We start from the raw sequence: 18,342 nt of genomic DNA on the forward strand, positions 1-18,342 counted from the left end.
AGAGAATTAGCGTATTTGAGTGTTTTCTACATAGAAGTCACAGTCAAGGCTGGAAGCCCTTAAAAACTAAAAAAAGAATTTCATATATATATATATATATATATATAATATAATAATTTTGAAGTCCCAAGGGGCCTCGCCAGATGGGAGGTCACAGGGTCAATTCCCGAAAGCTCTTTGGGGTCAGGTCGAAGGTGGTCACAGGGTCAATTCCCACAGGGTCAAAGGTGGTCACAGGGTCAATTCCTGAAAGCAGCCCAGAATTTTCTGGAAATTCTGGTGGATGTAGGGCTAGCCCAGATTGCCCACAGGGTAAATTCCTGAGAGCAACCCAGAATTTTCTGGACAGGGTCCATTCCTGAGAGCAGCCCAGGATTTTCTGGAAATTCTGGTGGATTGTCACGACCATTTCCATACTTTTCCAAATATCCATAAAAAATAAATTTTAAAAAGGTAACTATCACCTTTTTAAACATAACAATGTAAATCTATAATCTGATAATTGCACTTTACCTTTTCTTTACCATCATCAAACATATACATATAACCTATGCACAATTGTTCACGGCATGCATGTTTTGTTTAAAGTCAATGCCTTTATATTATATTTGACACAACGTTAACATAGCATAAGTATGGATCCACTCTACCATCTGACATACTAGCCGAGATATTTATCAAACGACAGAGCTAATGGTGTGGACTTGATGTCCCACCGCAGTACCGGATGACAGATCATCCTTACCATAAAGGCATCAGTACTTCCAGGGCAGGTGGCGTAACCTAGTTTCACCAGCCACGTGATGCGTTGGTATTGCAGAATTTGGGCTTACCGCCACAGTCTCCCGCCTTACTTCGACGGTTCAGATCATGTTTGGTGATCGAAGGGTTAAGAATTGTTCCGGGTTTTGCTATGACTATTAATGGATTCGTATTGGCATTTTGCTCATTTGCTGTCGCGGTCTTTGTGGACTTGGTGCAATGTTTCTCCTCCAGCTCGCATCTGAACACCTTTATGTCTCCGGCCTGCAACACTCCAGGGTTCCTCTCAGCCCAGAACCAAATCCTCACAGGTGACTTCGGTTGATAGTCTTTGTTTGCATTTGAAGCAATGTATTTATGAGAATTTCCCTTACAGGTTCTTATGTTTTCCCTGACAAATTTCATGCAGCTGCAACCTACTATATTGCAGCAAGATCATGGCGTTCCTTCAGCTGAGCCTACCTCCGGCACTACCCAGGTATGACTCGGCATTTGGGGTTTGGTTTTGAATTTAGAGATTTAAGTTTCGGTCTTGAGCCACCATCTGTGACTTGGTGCAGACCTTATTTTCCAGCTCGATTCTCTTAAATCCGTTGCCGGGTATTCCTTGTGGGAAGCCCCTACAGCGGCCTTCACTGCAATCGACGGGGTTCCTCTGTTGAGAGGCTTAAGTTTATGAAACCGTCTCCAAGTTCTGTTATATATTTTTATGCTTTACTGTTTAGTTTCCGGCCGTTGCTGTAGACTTGGTGTCGTTACATGATTTCGGTCTTTGGTCCTTAAACTCAGAACTTGTATTATTATTTAGGGGCGTGACCCCCTTCGTCAAATGTATAGTTTCATTTAAGCTTATCAGTTCGCTGTTGGTACTGCTCGTATTTTGCAGATGTATGTAAACCCTAAGCCCTCGGGCATTCCTGTGTTTTAATGGAATATTTCTTTTTTTTTCATCGCTGTTCAGTCAGAGATATGAGCGTGCATTCTGTTATTAACTGTCTTTTGGTCACATGCGGCCTCCGCCTCTGTGATTACTTGTGTAACTTGTCCATTCTTGATTCGCGACCCAGTGGTTCTAAGAGTTATAATATCTTTGCATGTTACGCCTCGGCGTTTGTTCACTGTCTGGATGCTTAGACATTTCCCTATGGACAGGGCGGCCCTTTGGTATAGTTATTATCTTTGCGACAGATTCATTACAGTCTCTTTGTTTTTAATATAAGGGTTTTACTTCTCTGTTGCATGCACAGCCTTTCGGCCTTAGCAAGTTTAGTAATTAATTTCGCATGCTCACACAGGTTCCATTACGGTTAGTATATAGACATATACTCCAGCTCTGAGACTGATATACATATCTTGTCGTTTACATGCATTTGTACCATCTATATTCCACTACTGTTGCATATGTTATTATAATACATCGTTCTTTCACTTGTTTGCGATACACTGTGCGCAGTATAGTCTCATACCATAGATTTCTCTGTTAAAAAGATTTATGCAACGAATACAAAGATTCGATAGCAAATTCCTTGGTGAATATAGCGCATCTCTGTACTTTATATTCTCTCAATGACCAGAACTCTCTGCGTAGAGTTAATGAATAGGTATACACAGATAATTGTTTACTTCTGTTATTAACTATTTCATTTCTTTCACTATGGATCTGCTTCCATCCATAGTCGGGTTTGTTTCTTAATGTTCTTAGCCAAAGATCCCTCACAGATCTATAATCAAGTATCAGTCGTACTTTTCTGCTATATATTGATTTAGTTTCAAGGCCTGTTCTTTCGAATGTAAAAATTCTGTTAATAGAGCTAGGACGAGACTGTTACTTGTAACCAGTTCTCGGATTCAGGCTTCCTTAATCATATGCAGTCTTATTTAATGACACTGTACCATTTCACTTGATCTGGGTACTAAACCCGACTCTGTCTATTAAATGACAGTTTCTCCTCAAGTTTGCACAGATACATTACACTAACAGTATCTAGGAACATCAGTCCTTTTCTACTTAAAGCACTGTAATTTTAATGCACATTCATTTTCTAACAGGGCCTACCAGTTTGGAACCGTACCTGATTACCAATGTGAGGAATGGTTTTTCAAACAAAAGGTCACCTGAGCTTTAATTCTGCTCTCCTCCCAGCCATGAGACCCATCCTTCAGACGGAGTTCTCCCCCTGAGCCATCCTACAGGCCTCCAGCCCTCAACACGATTTGTGCACTCACGTGCTAGGTTATCTGGTCCTAACCAGACTTAACCCTCCTCTTCTGCACTTTTTCTCTTCCTGGAAAAAGATTGTCTATTCTCTCTCTCTGTCCTCACGGCACAAAATTCCCTCAGTCAGGACTTTCTCCTGTTTTGGAGGGTAGTTCCATCAGTTATCACAACTGATCATTTTCTTTTAGATTCACCTCTTAGAGGCTGCCAGCAATTTCAAGAAAGTATTTAAATTACTTTAATCAAAATAGTTTACCACAGTTTTGTTTAAAACATAACAACAACTGTATTAGTCTTTTACCATAGTAACTTTTCGAATTTACACAAATCTGGGGTCATTACATGGATGTAGGGCCAGCCCAGATTGCCCAGATTTTTCTAGTCGACGTAGGGCCAGCCCAGATTGCCCATATTTTTCTAGTGGACGTAGAGCCAGCTGAGACCCAGATTTTTCTAGTGGACGTAGGGCCACCCGTTGACCGAAGGTGGATGTAGGGCCAGCCCAGACCCAGATTTTTCCAGTGGACGTAGGGCCACCCGTTGACTGAAGGTGGTCACAGGATCAAGAATTTTCTGGAAATTCTGGTGGACATAGGGCCAGCCCAGATTGCCCATATTTTTCAAGTGGACGTAGGGCCAGCCCAGATTGCCCAGATTTTTCTAGTGGACGTAGGGCCAACCCAGACCCTGATTTTTCCAGTGGACATAGGGCCACCCATTGACCGAAGGTGGTCATAGGATCAAGAATTTTCTGGAAATTCTGGTGGACGTAGGGCCAGTCGAGATTGCCCAAATTTTTCCATTGGACGTAGGGCCAGCCTAGATTGCCAGATTTTTCTAGTGGATGTAGGGCCAGCCCAGACCCAAATTTTTCCAGTGAAAATAAGGCCACCGACAAAAAATGTTCTCACAATATATATATATATATATATATATATATAAATTTTGAAATACACAGCAATGTCATAACAAAAAAGATGGGGATATATTTTTACTCATCTGAAATTGATGTAAAAAAAATGTATTAATAAAAAAAAAATTAATATTAATTTTAAATAATTTTTTTCAATATATATTTTAAATAAATTAATAAATTACTTTCCTGTTGAATTTATGTATGCCTAAACAAAAATAATAAAAGGTGAACAAAATTGGTGGTTACACCTTACACTCTTAACTTGATTCTCCTCTCAAAAGAGGGAATAAAATAAAAGATCATACTTCGTTAAATTGTTAACTCGATTCGCTTGAAAGAAAATAAAAAATCACACTTGACTAGCGCTGTTTTGCTACCACATTAATATATATACTCGTTATGTAATCGTTTTGTTATTATTGTAATAAAAGTTTATAATTATTTATTTTCATTATATACACACAATGCATGGTTCCACGGATAAACCTTACTGCAGCGGTGCTTCGCGTCTTTGTTTTCCTACCTATCAGTTAATATACGTTATTTTCGTTTGCGCCATTTACATATATATAATATGACCCTATTTAAATTACAACCAATTAAAAAATCGAACTGAAGGTTAATCCCAGTTGTAAGAATATTATTATTTCGATTAATAAATATATATGTTTTGCATCGCTCTTTTTCATATGCAAGAGATATTATAATGTGTTATATCATTGTAATGTTATATCATGTTATCTAAATATTTAATAAATTTATTAAAATTAAAATTAATATTTTAGTGAGGATTCCTTAAATTATAGTAAAAACAAAACTTATATAACTTGAATAGATGGAGTTTAATTTTGAATTTATCATGGACAGATTAAGTCAATTTTTTTTATCCGTAGAAAGGAGGCTGTTATCTGGAGAATTCTGAGTTAAAAATGGATAATGCTAAACTAAATTAAAAATAAATTTGAATTAAAATAATAAAACTAAAAGGTGGTGGTGAATTTGAATTAAAATAATAAAACTAAAAGGTGGTGGTGGTGGTGGTGAACACGGTCAAGTTATCCACTTTTTTTAGTAGTTGTTGTTAAGACGGTCAAGTTATCCACTTTTTTTAGTAGCAGGTTTATCCAAATTCCTCATATTGACTTGTGGTATTTATGATTAATATAGTCTATTTAAAGGGTGGTAGACTCCACCAAAATGTGCCCTTTGGTAACATTATGTGAAAAAACAAAATTTGGATTTTTTTTTTTTCTATTTTTATGTGCAATTATTTAAAAATACTATAATAACTTGTCCCATATCATATATTTAAGAAATTAAACTATATCCAAGCTTAAGATCTATTAAGCTGCAAAATTCTTTTTTGAGTGCAAAAGAGATATTAGCCATTTGGAGAGTGAAGATGGATCTAGGCTAGTTGAACCGAAAGGATCATTCTATAGTTTAGTATGACGGTTATGTGGAATTCTATCTTGCTCAAGTGTAATTGACACACATGCCTCTTAAAATAAAAATATAATATTTTATAAATGACAATTATAGCTTAAAAAAAAATTTTAAAATTATATCCTATACATGTTTAGTTAGTTGTCCATCGTAAGATGTCTAAACCTTATACATTTCAAAAATATTTCAACAATAAATTTAAATAAATTATTTGAAAATATATATTAAATTATGTGGATATGGACTTTCTATATATCTATATATATAGAAAAAAGTTGTTAAAAGGAAATATTTTAGTATTGTAAAATGGTAAGCATTATGTAATGTAATATTATTTGGACTTAGCTAAAATTAAAATTTAACATAATAATTATATATAACTTTGAGTTACTCTATAGTATTTTATAACCTATGATATTTGTTAGATGGAGCATCTTTAAAAGCTTGAGAAAATCAATTATAAAATACAAGTGTATTAGTTTAGTTTCATCATAATTCTATACTTGATACCTCTAAACCTTTAGTTAATTTGTATTTAAAATGAATCTAATTTTACTATTGTAGTGGAAATGTGATTCATTTCATATTTCATAAAATTGATATTTAGGATTAAAAAAATTTCAATACAATTTTTTATATTAAAAAAATTAGTTCAAATTAAAAATATATATATATATATATATATATATATATATATATATATAAATTGATTTTAAATAAAATATTCCAATATCTACGTTAAGTAAAATATTTTGATGTCAACTTTATATATACACAAAAGCATGTACACATGCACCTTCTTGAATGCTTGATACAGAGTTCATATATACACATGTAATTCGTAGAATTCTTAATATGGAGTTCATATGTAGCATGGCCATATAAATTAAATTCTTTGTAAGAAGCAACAAAACACTTAATACATTTTACATCAGAATTCTTAATATGGAAATACATTTTACATCAGAATTCTTAATATGGAGTTCATATGTAGCATGACCATATAAATTAAATTCTTTGTAAGAAGCAACAAAACACTTAATACATTTTACATCAGATATTGCTAAATCTAGAGGCTCCACAATACACAATATAGAAAAGTTGTTTTAAGTTTATGTTAAGTAAACATTTTGACATTCAAATTATATAAATATAAATGAATAAAATTAATAACTTAATGTGCATGACAATTTGTTGATTTTTTTCTAAAATTTAATTGAGGGTTTAGATTGAACTTTAATAAATTTAAAAAATTAGATTCGTGTTAGGTGTCTCCGGCCCACCAATTTCCTAAGGATTTGAGATTATTTCAATTCTACTAAGTTCCTCTTTATTATTTATAATATTCAGTTATATATAAACAATTTTTATTTAACAAAATAGTCCATCATTTTTAATAAATTTAAAAATTTAGATTCATGCCACGTGGCTCCCAACCCAGCAATTTCCTATAGATTTGACATTATTCAATTCCTAATAAATTTCTGAAGTGCCTCATAATTATTTATAACATTGATTTATAATTCAATTTTTTCTAAGTTAAAATTTACCTATAATCTTTTTATACATAATCTTAATAATAAGACATTAATAATAAGACATTTTTGTATTGCAACCATTTTTTTTATATTATATTTATGTGACTGTACTAATAATTAAAAGAGCAATTGAACGAGTTAGAAAAAGGTTTGTCGAAATCCTTAGCATCCTCCGTTAATTCAAATTCGAGGGCGTGTAGGGAACGGGAGCCGTATTCGAACGAGAATTTCAGAAGTGGAAATTAGGATCTGGAAGTAAAATTCCACGAATTTATTTAATATTTCTCATGCCAGCACCATGGCTTTGCTAGAGAGAAGGTCCAGTTGAGAAGAGGTGAGATAGAAACCCTAATTGATAATGAAATTTTCTATATTGAAAATGGGAGTTTCTCTGCTAGTATAGTAGGTGAGAAGCATGAAGTGGTTACTAAGGAGCCTCCAATTGAGATGGGGAATAACAGAATTGAATTTGAAGTGGTTACTAAGGAGCCTCCAATTGAGATGGGGAATGACAGAATTGAATTTGATGTCTTGGTTGGCTTAGAAGATGCTAAAACGAGAGGGTTGGAAAAGGTTTCCAGTCAGGACTGTGTTGTAAGTTGTATTTCCAGTTTTTCAAGGGATGGGATTTTTATTCTTTTGGGGGAATGATGCAGTTTTAAAGAATCCATGGATGCCGGGAGAGGTAGAGTAAGCCGGTTTTTGGACAGGGCTTCTGCGGGCTCCATTGATTTTCCCAACCTTGGTCAGTAGGAAAATTATTATTTTCTATTTATTATGATACGGGATGTTTGAAATTTGATATAAACGTTCCCTTCCCATTTTATGGACGTTGTAAAAGCATTAGGTAGATATTTACCTTACGGAATTTGAAGGAAGCCGCATCGAAGATGTGGTTTTGAAGGTACATTTTCTCCTTCAACAGGTTGTCCTCAATTATCAGGTAAATATTAACCTAGTGAATTTTTTTTGAGGGAATAGTTTTGGAAGCATTCGTGTACTTTAACGGGCTATATTCTATTATTATTTAATGTTCGTTTATTAGCTTCTGCCTGATAATATTGTTGTCCAAATATGTTCCAGTCGTTTTGACATTTCCTTATTAATCAAAAAGTTTGCAATTTTTAGTATTATTTGGTGTAAACTATTCCCAAATGTGTTTTTTTTTTTTTGTAGAGATTAACTTTTCTAATTGATAACTTTATTTTTTCTAGTCGCAGTGAATCTTATCCATCTATTTTATTTCAAATTATGCGATCTTGTTATTAGTTTGGTAATGATGCATATGGTGAAAATTGACATGATTCTAGCTAGAATATTCTTCAAACAAATAGCCAATGTCTCTATCTGATGGGAAGACACAAAAGATGTAAATCTATACCTGTATTTAAGTTGTAAGGAAATATTGGAAATGGATTTGGGTATTCTACAATCAGATATATTAGGACTCACATTTGTGACAAAATTTGAAGAATCCAGTTCTTAAAAGGTTATCAAAATTTTTCAAGCGAGCAGAGACTTGATTGTAAATAATAAGAATTGACATCGATAGGTTAAACTATCGAACCAATGTCATTTTGTGACACCAGTTACATAGCAAGTTAAATTGTTTCTTAGTATTGAAAAAATCAGTGACGGTACAAAAAAAATCTTCTTGAAAACATTCACAAAGAAATTGGGAAATTGTAACAAACATTAAACAATACAAAATATATTCTTTTTTTTCAAAATTGGAAAAAATTAGCAAAAACAAGAAAAAAAGTAAAAAAAAAAAAAAAAATTAGTAAAGGGTGAAGTATCCATATCTTAGCACATCATTAAAGAAATTAGAGATTTCCATATTGATGTTTAGCCATGCATTTCCCCCAAATGGGGGTGTGGGGAAATGTTTACTCATGCATTTCCCCAGGGGTATGGAGAAATGTTTCCCCATGCATTTCCCCAAAAGGTGGATGTGGAGAGTGTAAATCACCCACCCATTTTTTGCACTTGGTATGCATGTAAACTAAAAATTTCACATCCCAATCTTTATTGAAGACAAACCACTAATTAATTGATTAATATGTAGTATTGAGATCTATGCGGAAGAAGTTTCAAAGGGGGAATGTATACAAAAATATAGAGTATTGTAGATGAAAGTTTCAATGCCTTGTCCTTACACTCATTCTCCCGCACAAAAGACACTTCATTCAATTATGGAGACTAGCTTTCTACTTAAAGTTAAAATAAGACACTTCATTCAAAATTGGATATTAACTTTCTAATTAAAGTTAAAATAATTTGATGTCTACAGTAGAAATTTCCCTCTACACTCCTGCGTATTACCCCTCTTCCGGATACATTTGTTCTCCCATACAGCTAAATCTGTAAAAGTTTAAGATTAAAGAAATAAAAAATAAAATAAGAAGTAAATGCACTAGCAATTTTTGTCTTGGTATTGGTGTCAATGTTAATGTCACATCACTTCCTAAGGAAATGCATCCCCTCTTTCTCCTTACCCATCCCACCCTCGCTTAAGTAAAGGACTTTCTCATAGCAATGTCCCAATGCTAGTAACGACAACACTCACCGAACGAAAGTCAGATGGCAACGAAAGTCTCATAACCAAATAGAACTTTCCTCAGGCAACTTCTCGGCCTTGGAAACATGTTTCTTGTTGGGCTTGTGACCCACTGTTCCTATTAATAGGTAAGGAAAATATAACTATTTTGCTCTTATAAAGCTGCTCGTACGCTTGAGCTGTCCCTCAAATATATCCGAGAACTAAACAAACATTTTATAAAATCTGGATCCGAATATTAATTTTAATTAATGCCATAGTGCGAGATGGTGAGAGATGGCCAGAATCAGCATCAACGTTAACGTACTTCTTTCCCTCTTTTCTTTTCTTTCTCGTTTGTTTACGGCAGAGGATAATGGGATTTACTTTTTTAACATTTCTCAATTTTGATTTCAATTGAATAAATCATGTGAGTGATTTTCTGGCTTTCGTAGTTTTGTTTGGGATTAGTTCGATTTGAAATTTAATTCGTTACAATAAAAATTGAATGAAAAAATTTCAATTAGAAAGAAATACAATTTTAATTAAATACAATTTAAGTAATATATATCTAAAACATTTTCCTTCTTTAACAACTATGACTTTGTTTATCTTCTTTTTATTTTATTTTGAATTTTAAACGAGTCTCATATACAATTCTGCTACTTAATCTATATATATAATTTTTTTCGAAAAATACAGATTAATATTTTAAAATTATTTATTTATTTAAAAAATTTTAATACTAAAATGAATATATTTTTTATTTTAAAATTTATGTAATATTATAATAATTATATTATTTAATTTATAATTTTCAAAATTTATTTGATTAATTTACAAATTTGTAATATCAATTTAAATTTTCTCCGGATTGTCCATCTCATATAATAAATTTCCTCCACATTGTCCATCTCATATAATAAGATGACCTTTGAAATCTTTTAACATATGTATATCGTTTTTGAATCTTTAAAATTCTTAGATTAAAAATAATAATTATATCGACACTTGAAAATATTCATAATTTATTTATAAACACATGAGGTTGGATGTGGCTTTGAGTTATGGTTAATTTCAAACTTTTAGTAATTGCGTAAAATATTTTAGTTATATGTATTTTTATATTTTTGGGAAGATAAAAATACATGTATGGTAGGCCTGTCTACTTTTATATAGCTATTAAAACTATAATACCAAATGTAATTTTAATTTTTTTTCAATTTTTATTATTTAAAAAAAAAAATCTTATCATCCTGGGCTAGCAAGTATAATGCGTTGAACTTTAAATAATTTTATAATTTTTTTTTGTTATATTAAATTAAATTTTTTAAACTAGATTGGTCAGGAAAATTTAGATCTTATTTTGTAATCATGTTGCCGCTGTTGCCGTGTCATGTTGCTGCCGCAACCGTACACCAAATCTTGACTGCTTGCCTTCCATATGTGACGGTATGTTTAGCTTCCTCTCTGTATCACACTATCTCAAATATAAAAGATGTATTAAAACAAATATAGAAGCCATTACACTCCTCCAGCCTGTTACAAAACCCCACAACATTTATTTTCACTCAGGACATCTTCGAAAGCATGGAAATTTTGATTTTATTTAAACTATTTTGATTATTTTTTATCTTAGTTAAAAATAAATATAGTTCAAGTTAGTTGTTCTTTATGCAGAAAATATGATAACATGCAATATTCCCAAAAATAACAATGTATTGATATGTACCTATTTATAGTTGTTTCAAGGATCAAATGTGGAGTAGCCCAGGCCCCACATTGTTGAAAATAGACCGAGAGAGGGACAGGGAAAGAAATGGTATGTTTTAAATTCAACACACAACTCTACACTATCTCAATTTTAATTTAATTAAACAATTTTTTGATTATATAAATTAGTCATTATCTAAAAAGTAGAACAAAAATTGAGTATATATATAAATATATAAACATTTTAATAAAAAATTCTTACCCGTTATTTGATTAATAATAAATTTAATTTAATGAGTTTTATGAAGTTATTGTTTATTTTATTTATTTTGTTTTATGTTTAGAAAAATTCAATTATAAATTTTTTAATTCTATAACTTTTAACTTATTTTAAAAGGATTGAACTCATTAAAATTAAAAAAAGAAGAATTGACATTTCAAAAAAAGATAAAATAAAATAAAATTTATCTCAACTATTTTAAATAATAAAAAAGATTAAGTAAGAGTAAACATTTTGACCAATTCTAATTTAATTAAACAATCAATTCTAATTTAATTAAACAATCTTTAATCATGTAAATGAGTCACTACTTATAGGGTATAATTGATGTTGTTAAGTAGTTTGGTTTTTTTAACACTAAAATATTTATATATTAAGATATTAGTTATATTGTTTAATGATATATCTAGTGTAAGCTCTTGGTTATGTTGTCAATTTGGTGTCAACTTCAAGTGTCATTCTTCTTCTTCTTTTTCGCTAAATTTTTAGTTGTTTTGTTATATTGTTTATGATATTATTGATTAGTATTATAAATAATTTGTAGCTCATTGTCAGTAATGATTTTGTAACATATTATATTTAGTAAAAAATTGAGTCGTAGTTATTAATTAATTTGTTATAGATGTGTATATTTATATCGGAATATTATTTGTATATGTTGATTTATAAAATTTTATCAATAAATAATAGATCTAGGGAGTTCAAATTGAATATCTCATATACAAAAATACTTGCTAAGGTTTTACAAATGGGATAACAAGTTAAGTGGGATAACAAGTTAAGTAGGTTTGAGTATTGAGATGGATGTCTTGCCAGGAAGTCCTAGTTATCAGGTGCAAGTCCCAAAAGTGATTATCAATGCTACATTATTTATTTTTCTAGCTTGAATCTCACTTCTTCACCATTGTGAGCATCCCTTCATTGAATCTGTGCTAAGAGGACTATTCAAAATCATGAGAAATTAATCATTTGCAACAAATATTCATAGACATGAGTCTCAAATTAATGACTTACTCTATTTATATAATCCCAAAAATGATATCTCATTTTGTTATGAGTTAATATTCCTTTTTTCTAGTATTATTCAAGCTAGTGAACCATCTAGTATTGATTCCAAACTAGTGAACCATCTTTCACCTTGTTGTTTGCTATCATAAACCATATTTAATATGTTCTCTTGTAACAGGGCCATACAATGAATACTTCTTTATCTAAATCTATGATATAGAAAAATGGACCATTTTATATTATATCGTTATTGTTTTTTACTTTATTTTAACTATATTTAAACTATGTCCTTAATCTATAATATAGTCAACTTGTTTAAGTCTCGTCTATACTTTTCAAAGTTCAATATTTAAACTAAGTGGCAAAGAACATTAAGTATGCGACCTTATTTTTATATAAATCTTTTAAAAACATTATAAAATTTTTAGAAATTTTTTTGGTCATAATAAAAGTTAGAAATTTATTTTTACCAAAAACAATGTAAACGAAATATAATAACCTCTAACTATAGATAGTAAAAATATCTTTATGATCAAATTCACCAAAATAATATAAACTCACCCCTTCCTTTCAAAACCTGTGTTCTTTGCTTAATTTCAATCACTTTTATAGATCAGAAGACTTTCTTAAATTCTATTAATATTAATATTATTAATAATAATAATAATAATAATAATAATAAAAACAAAAAAACTGATTTTACACGTACTTACATTTCCTTCTCTTCTGCGCGAACGTAGGATTCGGCTTCACTGGTTTGGGTCATCCGAGAAAAAATCAATGAGGAGAATAAGATTTTGTCTCACCGTCAATCCTAGTTACCATGCCTTATGACTTGCCTTTGAGATTGTAATCGCTCATAGCGTGCATTTCACCCTGATAATATCAAAATCATTATTATTCATACATCCACCCACCTACTTGGTAGTCTAACGTATAAAATTTAAATAACGCACAAAGTCTCCAAAGGTTGAATATTCTGTTTTTTCTTTTTTTCTTACCCCGCAGGAATATATTTATGTTCAGGGAGGTGCTTCCATTAACTATGCCAGAGATTAGACGGGGTATGTGTACACCACATTTCAATAAAAAGAAATGTTTTTAAAACAATTTTTTCAGTATACAGAGTCTTTCCTAACCATGAAATTTGTGTCAACCAAACATCCACACCACAGCCACAACCTCACCCACATATTACATAAACTCATTTGCTTTTGGCCCAACGTGTTGGCCGGTAATATTTTTTCATCTGACCTCCATATCGACCAACCGATCTTTTACTGCTGAGAATTGGGTTTTATTCTGATACAGGGTAACTCACTGAATATTTCAAGGAATCCTCAACTGAGGACTGCGACAACGGTAATGTTTGCAACGGATAGAAATGAGAGGATTGTTGTCCCAAACAATAGTGAGCGTTATTGAGAATTGAGTTTAAAATTTAGTTTTTATAAGGGGATTTTTTTAAAGTTTTTTTGGTGGGTTTTTCCAGTTTAATTTCTCTAAAATCTGGTAGAAATTTTTTTAGGCTTTAATTCATTGACACAAAAGGTTTTCCTGAATAGTTCCCAATATTAATGTGATACCTATGTGCAAGCACTCAATTATATTTCCATTGGAGACTATAAGCAAGCTTACTAATACTAAGACCAGGCTTACATTATCATATGATCAAAGTGATCTTCTCGTATGATTTCTTGGGAAAGGTTTGCAAAATAGATTTTCCTCTGCTGTTGGTTATTACAATAATTTTCAACCTCTAGTGCCTTATAGTTTTACATCTTTATTTGAAAGCTTGAAGCTACAATGGGTACTACCTCCAGAGGTCATTCTCATACCCTATCATCAATGCTTTATATATGGAAATTAAAGTAGAATTGGAACACAAAAATAAACCTTGTATCTCGTGACAACTTTGTGTCTTAATTCCACTGAAATATGATCTTCATGAATTGAAATTTTGAAAGATGATAAGATCACCTAGCATATGCCAAGTCAATGTTATGTTGAAGGGGGCTGGAATAATGTTTGAGAATATTTCTTGTGGCAACCTATCCTAAACCTGTTTATCATCAAACTCAGTGATAACACAAGGCTAAAAGAACATGTACAAACAAAATCCACATGTGGCACCATATATGCAATAATTCCTTCACACTTATCCTCATAGAGATGAAGCCAATGTTTAGAAATTCCTTGAATCATTATGAAAGTGGTGATATTTAATTCCCAACAAGATTTTCATAGAATTTAAAACCTTTATCCTCAACAAAATCCAAGGAAGTTATGAACATTTTTTTCATTTTGATATCCTCTTGGACAACATTATGTTTTCAAGGAACAACAATAAATGGACACAATATGAAACAAAGGTGAGTCTTTGAGTTCATGGAGATTTCATATATATTCTCTCCAATATATATAATCATTTAGATACCCCAGGATTCATGAGAAATAGAAAGGATGAATAAATTATTCTAACAACCATTCAACCTCTAAAGATGTGTTGTATTCAACTCTTTCAACAAAATCACCCGCTCTGTTGTCACCGAAGTAGGTCTCAAGGGATTCTACTGTAACAATTCTGGTACCTTGATCTTATTCATCTCCACACTTGAAAAATATAATCCACATCCTTGTACAATCACCTTGCTCCATAGGAAGAATCGAGATGCAAACACAAGTAGGCCCTTCTTCGATTGATATGGCATTGATATCCAACATTTCTTAGGCAGAAACAAGGTTTTCCAACTAGGATTTATGCTCAACCATCCTTTTCTCTACATATTCATTGTAATCAACATGTAGAGCTCCCACATTATAGCCATGGAAGCCATTGTTAAGGGAGGGTATCAGTTGCAAGTGGCACAAAAAATCTGATGGTTTCTTCAATGTCCCGAACATTCTTGCAACAAGCTACATTGTGATGATCTCCATTATTTAAAACACAACACAAATAATGAGGACTTGATATGTGAAAGAAACTCAACTTTTTGGACCTTTATTTCATAATTGAGCCCAATCAAAGGAGTAGGTGCAAAAGGGAGTCTCAAAAAAGTATATAAGTGGATACCAATAAAAAAATTGACTAAATACTTCCATACCAAAAATAAGAGTGATGTTGTAATGCTTAGTGGTGGATGACAACTTAATTGAGATATTCTGACCACCTACATCTAAAATATCAAAAGCTAAAATTGCACCCATCTTAGTCATGGTGTCTTCATGCTTGTCAAGGATGACCTTCTCAAGTTTATAAATAAAAATGATGTCAGGGTGATAAAAAGATCTATTGGGGCAAAACCCGAAGTTTGAAGGCAATATAATAGCACCATCAGCCTGCATAGGATATAATTCTACATTTAAACTCCAACATTTAGAAGTTATTATTTCAATTGGAAACTTTGCATTAAAACTTAATAATAGAATTTCAACTACAATGGAAACAATGAACATTTTGTTTGCTAAATAAAAGATTAGAACATTGTATAATAGCACACCTGAAGCTACCTACCCAAGGTTCACATGCCTCATTTGTTTGCATAGAACCATGGAAATGGCTATAAGCGCACCTTAATGAAAATAATCTACCACATTTGATGTTAATGGTTCCAGCAACAAAATGGCCTCACTTAATGTCCTGTTTGTACAATAGACCCACTGCCAAGGTTACTCCATATGTGACATGTGGATTATACTAGCATTTGCACCTAATGTTGCAAAGAAAACGCCGTAAGGCATAGTGTGTGGAAGATTATTCAAATGTGAATGGGCTTTTATGGGCTTTTTTGAAAGCAAGGGTCGATGTATTTGAGTTTTAATTTGAGGAAGCCATGTCAAAAAGCGTATTTGGGGGTTGTATTTGGGGGTTAAAGTGGCTACGAAAAGGAATGCAAGTAGTCTTAAATGTCCATTGAACTTGTCTAGACCCCTCATATTTGGATTGAAATTGCGTAGTTGAAGGTGAAGGTAAAGGAATAAATTCACGCGAAACGCGAACAAGAACTGGGTTGGGTATCCATATCGATTTGAATAGGGTTATTTAAGAAATCATTAATCAAACAGGAAATTTAATTAATATGAAGACATATTGAAAACATGTATTATATTCATTGAAATAAATTGATTTTGTTAACAAAATATGTTAAAACCCATTGATAATGAATCAGTTGTGAAGACATAAACTATCAAAATGGTATTTGATCTTGAAACATCCTTTTTCAAGTTTCAAATGGAAAATAAAAATAGTGAATATAATATTCTAAAGAACTTTGTGCTTGTCATTCCATATTTGACATTGTATCAAAACTTGTTGGAGGCATCGAAGACCTGAAGTCATGATTGGCCAACCCAAGTATAAATGCCCCAAAACAGCCCTGCCTACAAATGCCCTACTTACATTTTTGCGCTTGCCGAGTTTTTACCAAGCTTCTCCTGAGATGAGTCAAACTATCGACACTCTTCTGCCTCGTCAAGTCTTTCCTAAGCCAAGTCTACTAATCTAAGTCACATCACAAAGGACATTAAACACGTAGAACACGAAAAACAAGAGTCTAATACAAGATACTTTAACCCTAAAAACAAGACACTGTCGAATACAAAACACTTTAACCCTAAAACTAAACATCAAGTACATGTCAAGCGTCCTAGAATGTCAATGTCCCGGGGACTGCCCTATTTAGTTGCTAGTTGTTAACATTGCAGAGATCCATCTTAATCGTAGACTTATTAGCGATTGAAATGGATCTCACTGCTTAAAAATTCAAAGTTAAAATAGCTTCATGTTAATTCAAATCTACATTTTATCCTTCACCTGCATAATAAGAAAGAACAAGAGACCGTAAGAACTCTTAAGAGTCACAAAACAACAATGCAAAATACTTTTAAAGTCGAACATATAGGACATTTCTACGGCATGTGTCCTAGAATGTCAATGTCCCGGGGACTATTGCCTATTTATTTACTGGTTGTTAACATTGCAGAGATCCATCTTAATCGTAGACTCATTAACCATTGAAATGGATCTCACTGCTTAAAAATTCAAAGTTAGGATAGCTTTATGTTAATTCATTTCTTCTTTTATGCACGTATCTTTCTGTTTTCCTCTTTCCCATCTTCTTCCTTTTTTTCCTTTTTTATTACATTACAAAACTGAAATCCATTTCCATTTTAGTTTATTATCATTACCCACACGCATTGCATGTGATATCACATCCATCCAACGGTGTAGAGTGCACCTCCAATATTACAAGTGAGATTCGGTGTAGAGTGCACCTACTATATTACATGTGATTCGGTGTAGAGTGCACCTAGCTTCTCTGGGAGCAAAAAGACTAGAAGGCCAACAGCTGATCTATATTGAATCTCTGTACAATAATAGCAACTCATTTTGTTTCCCAAAAAAGGGGCTTAAAATCATCCGCATCCGAGACAATCTAGACCTGACCTCAACTGTCGTCCTGGTCACAAAGGTCTTATGAACTTCCCATGTCTGGTAACCGAATCAATAAAAATTCAAACCCTGTACTAACCTCCAAACTGCAAAAACACAAATTTCATAATTTTATAGGAAATTTTCTATGAATTCGCAGCAGGAAGGCTAGATGTCTGCCAAATTTGGCAGGCACCTTGACAGCCAAAATCCAGGTCAAAACATTAATTGGCCTCCTAAATAATTAATTATCGAGTTGCTCCCTTGCAATGCTAGATTTCAAAATCTCAGGCATCAATGCTTTAAATTATGCGCAAGCTTCTCTGCTTTTCGAAGATCAGACCCCACGGATTTCACAATTTTGAAACCTTCAATAGGATTTGTACAAAATCTGTTGAATTAGCAAGAAAAGAAAAGAGGTAGAACACAGTAAATACATACATCTGGAAGCGAGGATTGAAGATGAGCGTGAAAAGCCCAATTTAATGCCC

General features: G+C 32.4%; 1 long non-coding RNA gene across 1 annotated transcript; it reads left to right on the forward strand.

Annotated features, from left to right (window-relative positions):
- Positions 1 to 964: 964 nt before the first annotated feature.
- On the forward strand, positions 965 to 1,694 carry LOC149172838 (uncharacterized). Its single transcript, XR_016259650.1, has 3 exons — positions 965 to 1,073; positions 1,172 to 1,240; positions 1,323 to 1,694. It is a non-coding gene; the product is annotated as an uncharacterized LOC149172838 (long non-coding RNA).
- The last annotated feature ends 16,648 nt before the right edge of the window (positions 1,695 to 18,342 follow it).

Source organism: Pinus tabuliformis, chromosome 4_2 (genome assembly GCF_031772625.1).
Source record: "Pinus tabuliformis cultivar Carrire ecotype Pingquan chromosome 4_2, CPIR1, whole genome shotgun sequence".
Lineage (NCBI taxonomy): Eukaryota > Viridiplantae > Streptophyta > Pinopsida > Pinales > Pinaceae > Pinus > Pinus tabuliformis.